A 9,116-nucleotide genomic window follows, 5' to 3' on the forward strand; every position below is an offset into this window, starting at 1 on the left:
TTTTTAAACCATTTAAAATAGCTTTTTATTTATTATTATTTACCTAAAATTTTATTTTTTTAAATTTTATTTATTTATTTACTTATTTTTTTGCAGTACGCGGGCCTCTCACTGCTGTGGCCTCTCCCGTTGCGGAGCACAGGCTCCAGACGCACAGGCTCAGCGGCCCTGGCTCACGGGCCCAGCCGCTCCGCGGCATGTGGGACCCTCCCGGACCAGGGCACAAACCTGTGTCCTCTGCATCGGCAGGCGGACTCCCAACCACTGCGCCACCAGGGAAGCCCTTACCTAAAATTTTAAAAAATTTAAAATTTATTTTATTGAAGTATAGTTGATTTACAGTGCTGCGTTAATTTCTACTGCACAGTAAACTGATTCAGTTATACATATATACATTCTTTTTCGTATTCTTTTCCATTATGGTTCATACGAGGATACTGAATATAGTTCCTTGTGCTATACAGTAGGACATTGTTGTTTATCCATTCTATATATAATAGTTTGCATCTGCTAACCCCAAACCCCCAATACATCCCTCCCCCACCCCTCCTCCCCCTTGGCAACCACAAAGTCTGTTCTCTATGTCTGTGAGTCTGTTTCTGTTTTGTAGATAACTTCATTTGTGTCATATTTTAGATTCCACATATAAGTGATATTTTATGGTATTTGTCTTTCTCTTTCTGACTTACTTCATTTAGTATGATAATCTCTAGGTCCATCCGTGTTGCTGCAAATGGCATTATTTCTAAAATAGCCTTTTAAATAGGGTGAGAAAAATCATTCATGTTTTTCATCAAAAATAATTAAAACAGAGATGATGGTGTTGATTTCTTCACCTTGCTATGTCCCTCTGTGTGTAGGTCCATGTTTTCCTAATTGGTTCTATATCCCAATCTGACTTAGACATACTTATACTTGACTTTGCAAATTCAGCATCATTGGGGATATAAAGCCTAGATCCTACTGTGGAAGAACAAAACTATTTAGGTCTTGCAGTCTAGGCCTGGTAATCTACCAGAAGTCTCTGAGGGATAAGGATGTCCCTGTAAGGTGTCACTAAAAAGTAGGCCTTTTAAAAAACAGACACGAGAAGCTATACACTTATCTTGCTTGATTAAACATAGCTAAATTTTTGAAACTGAAAGTAATAAGCTGACTTTTTCGAACAACACATGTTTACTAAATAGTGATGTGAAAAGACCACAGTTCTGAATGAGATAAAGTGGCATTGTCATCTTGACCCTGGGCTGTTGGTTTCTGTGATGGTCCAGAGTCAGATATCCTATGTAGCTATCCTGAACTCCAGTATTCTGAGGTGTTGTCAGATTGGGTTTTTTTGAGTTTTCTCAGCACAGGCATCATTCAGCCCTGAGGTCTCGGGTTACGTGCCTTTGCAGGGCTGTTGGTGGATTGAGTTCTTGTTTCAACAGAGACCACGACAGTATTTGATTGTCTTTTTAATCACTGTGCCTAACTTGTTGGCTGATATAGTTCATGCTGTGCTTCTGGACAGTCTCCCTAGGGATATGATGGTTACCCAACCACGTAAATCCTAGCATTGGGCCCCAGCTAAAGAGGAGAATGCTTGGATTCGATTTTCATATTGGTTTCATTGACTGTCACAGGCATAGCAACATAGGATGTGTGTTAAGTTTTGAGCACTCCAAAAAGTTTACCTAAGCAAGATGACATCTAAATGGACTGTCCTCCACGGTAAACTCTTGGGAGGTTGTTGAAACACTGATAACACATTTACAATCACCATTTTTTGTTTGAATTGCCATCAGGGCCATTAATGATCCATATAAAAATATCATTTTATGAATGTCTTAATTACTTGTATTACTGATCATGGATCTGAGAAATTTTTTTTGCTTTTTACAAATATAAATTGACCTCAAAAGCTAAAGATTTCCTGTCACAAGTGACATATAAAAAACCATGTGGGGGGCTTCCTTGGTGGTGCAGTGGTTGAGAGTCCGCCTGCCGATGCAAGGGACACGGGTTCGTGCCCCGGTCCGGGAAGATCCCACATGCTGCAGAGCGGCTGGGCCCGTGAGCCATGGCCATTGAGCCTGCGCGTCCGGAGCCTGTTCTCTGCAATGGGAGAGGCCACAACAGTGAGACGCCCGCGTGCCGCAAAAAAAACCCAAAAAACAAAACAAACCACGTGGGAACATATGTATATGTATAACTGATTCACTTTGTTATAAAGCAGAAACTAACACACCATTGTAAAACAATTATACTCCAATAAAGATGTTTAAAAAAACAAAACAAAACAAAAAACAACAAAAAATCAAAACCATGCCTCAAGCTCTGACAGCTATTCTTAAAACAGAGTTCTAAAATTAACTTTGACCAATTTCAGAGTCATTGCGATGACTATATAGCTTCCAAGAAGATGACTTTTGAAGAGGAAAACACTCGGCTGGATGTAAGTTATGGCATATGTTCTAGAAACTAATTATATTGTTTTATTGAACATTAAAGAAGTCAGGTATAGATAGTAAGATGAGTTATGCTACTCACCTAGTAAAACTGGTATGTTTATTTTTGCCATTATACAATGCATTCTTCTATAAAAGGTGACAATGAAAGTTGGATCTAATGAAAGTTGGATCTAAGGATAGCTCTACTACCAAGTTCAGAAAAGTCACCCTAGGGGAAAAATGCTTAGCAGTTTGTATTTAAATAGCTTTCTTAAATATATTCCTGTTACTCGTTGCATATGACCTTACATATAATTCATGTTTCTTTATGATTACTTGAGTAAGAAGGAGTATTAAACTTTTGGAATTACAAATTATTAACTTTAATAGTGTATTATGAAAGTTAATTTCAGCAGATACATAGAAGGCCTGCAGCAGCTTGTTTGATAAGAAGGGAATTTTAGTGAGTAGGTCTTAGCCCTTGCCCATTTAGGAGCAAATACAGCCCTTCCTTCTCCTGTCTCATTCATATCATCTTGTTCATTTTGGTCTTCAGATGACCAGCATTACGTATAGCTGCTGACAGAGGAATTTTGCTCTCTTTGCTTTTTTTTTTTTTAATTTTTTTTTATTGCGGTACGCGGGCCTCTCACTGTTACGGCCTCTCCCTCCCGTTGCGGAGCACAGGCTCCGGACGCGCAGTTCAGCGGCCATGGCTCACGGGCCTAGCTGCTCCGCAGCATGTGGAATCTTCCCAGACCGGGGCATGAACCTATGTCCCCTGCATCGGCAGGTGGACTCTCAACCACTGCGCCACCAGGGAAGCCCTCTCTTTGCTTTTGATTGCTATGGCCCATTGAGTTGAATTGTTGTGTCCCATTGAAGCCAAGCCCACATAACACCAGGTAAATATTCTTGCTGGTTCGTCCTTCCCATTCGGTCTCTAGGCCTAACTCTCCAGACTTTTAGCAGGATAGGAAAGGGAGATCTCCCATCTCCTTTAAAGCCTGTGAAACATGACTTTTTTCCCTTAGCTTTTGCTCACTTCACTGTGTCTGAGGAATGTAAATCATACCCTGCAAAGATAGATGCTTCCTTTTTACCAACCCCTTTACATTGTACCTCTCCCTTCCCAACTCTTGAGAATCACTGCACTGGAGGGATGCCCAGGGCTCCCTGTCGTTTGTTTTCCCATTTGCATGTAAGATCCAGTTGGCCCCATCCTAGGTGTTCCCAAGGCCTCTAGACTTCCAGAGCCACCAATCCTTTAATATTCAAATGGAATGATTGTTGTTTCCACCTCGTGTCCCATGGGACCTCCAGCATTCTCCCTTAGTTTTCCAAAAATTTTTTGGAGAGAGTTAAGATCTGGTCATTTGGTGCTATGGTCTGCTTCCCTGTTTTAGCCTAAGTGAGGGGCTACTGGCCTCCCCCTGTGCCCACACCATCCCTCGCACACAACACTGCCCCTCTTCCTTTATTTCTTGTTCTCTCCTCTTTGTAGGTTTCAGGTGTGGCTCTCATGTTACAAACTCAGGCTGAAGAGAAAGGTGACTTTCTTAATTTTTCTACGATTGAGTCTCGTGATCACCGTTCTATCTAGTCAGAAGCTTCATCTTAGCCCATTTCAGGTTAAACTCATGATTTATCCCCTTCTGTCTTTCTCCCCTTTAAATTCTGGGCAGGGGTGGGGTGGGCTTAGATGGTGTCAGAGCTTCGAGGGTGGTGGTGGGGTGTGGCCTTTCTTCCCCCATCTGTTCACACTGGTCTTCACTTGAGCTTATCTTGTCTGGTTTTGTCCTTCTTACTTCTTCACCCTGGCATTCGTTGAGATGTTCTTTGTTCTGTTCACTCTCTTCAGATCAAAGCTGGTGAGATCTCCTTGCCCTGACTGCAAAGCTTCCAGGTCTGCTGCTTGTCGGTGCCACAACTTTGCTACTCTTGGCCAGTGAGGAAGATAATTCTGCTGAGTCCTGCAGCGAGGAGTCCCAGGATTCAGTGAGGCTGCCTTAGGCTTGGCATCCTTGATGTGTCACATAGACATCTCTACCCACACCCTGGGAGTGCAGAGGACCTCTAAGAGGGTGCCCATCTGGAAAGCAAGGCACTTTGCTTTCCCAATCCCCAAGCTCTGCGGGGATCTTCCCCAGAGCTGGTCTGGGAACAGGGAGCAGAGATGTTTTTCTTTTCTTTTTTAAAATATTTATTTATTTTTAGCTGCATTGCGTCTTCATTGCTGCGCGTGGGCTTTCTCTAGTTGCGGCAAGCGGGGGCTACTCTTCATTGAGGTGTGCGGGCTTCTCATCGCGGTGGCTTCTCTTGTTGTGGAGCACGGGCTCTATGTGCACACCCTTCGGTAGTTGCAGCATGTGGTCTCAGTAGCTGTGGCACGTGGGCTCTAGAGCGTAGTCTCAGTAGTTGTGGTGCACAGGCTTATTTGCTCCGCAGCATGTGGGATCTTCCCGGACCAGGGCTCGAACCTGTATCCTCTGCATTGGCAGGAGGATTCTTAACCACTGAGTCACCAGGGAAGTCCAGAGCTGCTTTACAAAGGCACTAAAGAAAAGTTTCATTTCTCTTCTCTCTGACTTTCCCTTTCCCTAGTCCAGAGAATAGGGAAAATCTCGAAGTGGGAGTAGGGGCAGAAGGAATAGAATTTGACTAATTACATGTTATTTAAAATCTATAATTTATGCCTGGAATCCTAAGATTTTAAACGCCAAAAGCCAAGAATCTGACCCCTTTGCTCTGCTCCGACATCCTTCTCTTTGTGTAATGCTGGAGCTGAGAATGTGGGGATGTGGGAGGAGGAAGGTCAGAAAGGAGGAAGTGCTGGAAATGGAGCCACAATGGGTAAGGTTTCAAAACAATATCCTGCTGCTTGTATAAATCTTTTTCTGAACTTTTGGGAGAAATGAGTAATGGAGGGTGTTAACGGCACAGTGAAGGGCAGGGAACCACTTAAAAGTCCCCCCAACCTCTCCAGGTCTCCAGGAATTTCTCGCTAGCTGTCTCTTCCTCAAGTTCTGCTCTTTCACAGTTCCTGAGCTGTTGCCCTCACTCTTTTTCTTCTCCTCCCATCTCTCCAAGCCGCCTCCCTTTCTGGTCTACCTACAGATACTCCAAGTTCAATTCATTTACTTAGCCTCCTTTTTGTATTATTCACTGCTTCCAGACCCAGTCCTCGATGGGGTGGGGATGGAGGGGAGTCCTTTCGCATCCAAAGATTCCCTCTAGGAATTTTCTGTAAAAGGAGCAACTCCCCACCCTCATCCTCTGCAAATGCACGTGAATTACGCCTTCCTCTTATTTGAAAGCAACTGCAGTTCTATTTTGCTGTAAATAAAATTTCCCCTTTCTCTTTCACTCAAATGTAAACATTTATTTTTGTTTAGTTTTTGAATTATATTTACTTAAAAGTAATGGCAATCACTTCTGAACAAAGATTTGCTAATAGTTTCACCAGGAACCACAGCCCAGGAAAACGGAGCCAACTAAATTTGCATGCAAAGCAACACATCTCCCTGCTTCTAAAAATTCATACTTCCTTAACCGTTCTCCACCTCCTGGGGCTCAGAGAATTGAAACCCAAACCTACCACAGGCACTCCGCCCAGTTCCCTCAGTGACACAGAAACTGAATGAAAACTGCTGTTAAAGGGGCAAGAGACGGAGGCGCCGAGGACGTTATATTCATTTACGTGTTCTTGGTTTACCTCGAATGTTAAGCATGATTTTGAAGTGGGCCAGATATGTCACCCTAAAATATGCCTTAAAATTGATATCAACGTTATTTTGAGCTAAAGGCACTTTAAAAACCAGCAGGTACAAGAAGGATACTCTGATCCTCCCTCCGCTTTTTCTTTCTAAAAGCAGGGGATAAAACCCTCATATGGAAGATGTCTTTCCTATACCAGAAGGAAAGTAGCCTACCTGTCATCAAGCCTGGAAATTGAGACTGAGAAAATTCATACAAATAGAACTTGTTCAAATAATTCTTATCTTCCTTTAGCCTCTCCGCGTAATTTAGTTATTTTGCCACAATTACCCCTAATTCAACCTCGTATAAAAGCATCTAGATCTTGCCACTTCCTTGGGTCTTCATTTCCTTTTGAGGGGTTCTGTGTCATGTAAATTGTACGCTAAATAAATGTGTATGCTTCCCTCCAGTTTATTTACCTTTATTTAATTCTCTGGCCCAGTGAAGATCCTAGGAGGGTGGAGGTAAACTTTTGCCTCTCCTACAATTTCTTTAGGTAGGTGCGTGTGTGAGAGAGGGGTGAAGGTGTGCAGGGGCCCGAGCCAGCAGACCAGCTCAATGTTTATTTTCATGGTCTTTTTCTTCCCTATTTCTTTCTTTCTTCCCTTCATTTTTTAATTGAAGTATAGTTGATTTACGACATTGGGCCAGTCTCTGCTCTACAGCAGCAAATGACTCAGTTATACACATATAGACATTCTTTTTTTTCATATGCTTTTCCTTTATGGTTTATCACAGGATATTGAATATAGTTCCCTGTGCTATACAGTAGAACCTTGCTGTTTATCCATCCTATATATAATGGTTTACATCTGCTTATGGTTACTTTATTTCACTATGATTCAGAGTTCCGCAAAATATATTTTTTAAGGAATTAATTTGTATTTTTGTCTGCATTTATTCTTTTAAAAGTCAAATAGCTCTAGAAGGGGAAAGAGTCTGGGGAGGGATGTTTTCACATTAATATTCAGACTTCGACTCAGTCTCCTGCAAGTCTATTTGCCCCTCTATCTCCTCACACATACCATCCCCTCTCCGACTTTTCCAGAAAAGATACAACTCCCTTTCTCCTATGAGGGTGGGGTGGATGGGCACCATGGATATAATTGCTCCATATGTAGACTCAGTTGTTCACCTCTTTATTCACCCACATCCCCTGCACCTCCCAGACTTCCACAGCATCTTGTGTTTGTATTCTGAGCTTCTCAGGATTCTGCTTCTACTTTGCCAAATCCCTAACCATCCCTCTACCTGCTGTTTCTCTTCATATTTTGGGCTTCTGCACCACATACATTTACTGCTATAGTGGCCATGAGAAGGCTCTTCTTGTATCTCCCACTGCTGGGAGTGAGATTGATCCAGGGCGTGGTGGTCACCACTGAACACTGTTTTGACCAAGTGTTGTCCTGCTGGGGTCCACGGCCTCCTCTCTCTCCTGGGTATGGAGTCCTCTCTTGTTGCACACTGGGGCCTAGGAATTTATTTTTGGTGGCTGCCTTGAGCCCACACAATTCTACAGCTGTGCAGTAAGCAGTGGCAAAGAAGGAAGGTTGCCTCGCTCCTCTCTGCATTCAGGCCAATGGGTTTCAAAGCAGAGTTACTTGGACCTAGTGGTTTAAGTTTAGAAGAACAGATCTTTCTTTGCCTTTCTTTTCTTTCTTTCTTTTTTTTTTTTTTTCGGTACGCGGGCCTCTCACTGTTGCGGCCTCTCCCGTTGCGGAGCACAGGCTCTGGACGCGCAGGCTCAGTGGCCATGGCTCATGGGCCCAGCCGCTCCGCGGCATGTGGGATCTTCCCGGACCGGGGCTCGAACCCGTGTCCCCTGCATTGGCAGGTGGATTCCTAACCACTGTGCCACCAGGGAAGTCCCTGAATGTCCTTCTTATATCTGCTGTTTCTTAAGTAATTTTAATTCAAAATAATCGATGGGCCAAAGTGGCATATGTTGGGGCTGCCTGCAATCTTTATATCACCCAAGACATTCCACACTCACTCTCTTCTTTTTCACATGGGATAAAATCCAAATGCCTTGGACTTCATTTAGGGCCCTTCACCATCTGGCTTCACCCCACCTTTTCAGATGAATCTCCTACTCTTCCTCTATGCGAACTCTACACTGACAGAGTTGACTGCTCATAGACTCTCAATGTGCCTTACTCATTTTGTGGTCATACCTAGCTCAGAGTTTTCCTCTTTTCCCACTCCAAATGTTCTCTCTCATCTCCCTAGGTCAAGCTTAAGGCTGTTCTCTTCAGAGCATCCTCAGTCTATTCCAATTCAGAGGTCCAGCTCTCTGTGAAGCATTTGATAGCATTTATGGTTGTAGCTTTCAGTTGAGAATTATACAGAGTCTTGCACTATTTCATGTATAGTGATACCTCAAAAAACAAATTCTCGGCTGACATAGATCTATTCTTCTGAGCACAGATCCAGCTAGAGGGAAGCTGCGGGATTCCTTGGTGCTAATTAGTAGTAGTAATAGGTGAGGAGGAACAGGTAGTGATAGGTGAGGAGGCGCTGTCTTGGATCTTGGAGAAAGGCCAGAACTGGGTTCCTGTAACTCTGCAGAGCCAGCGCTTCCTGGGGCCTGGGCAGCCCTGGCATTGAGCCTAGGGAGCTGCTGTGTGGGCTCCACCTCTGTACAGCCCGTGGTCTCCAGTGGAGTTCTACGTCAAGAGAATTTTCCGTTCTTTAGACTCACCTTAACCCTGGGGTCTTTGCACAGCTGCTTTCTCTGCCTGGAACCCCCAGCACCCAAATTTTACCCTGGCTGCTCTTTTCATTAGGGTCCCTGCCCGAATACTCCCGCTTCATCCCTTTCAGATCTCAATTAACCTCATCCCAATACTCTTTACTGCATCATCCTGTTTTTCTTTTATTTCTTATAGCACTTATCTGAAATTACCAACTCTATTTAATTCTTTA

Source organism: Tursiops truncatus, chromosome 3 (assembly GCF_011762595.2).
Source record: "Tursiops truncatus isolate mTurTru1 chromosome 3, mTurTru1.mat.Y, whole genome shotgun sequence".
Lineage (NCBI taxonomy): Eukaryota > Metazoa > Chordata > Mammalia > Artiodactyla > Delphinidae > Tursiops > Tursiops truncatus.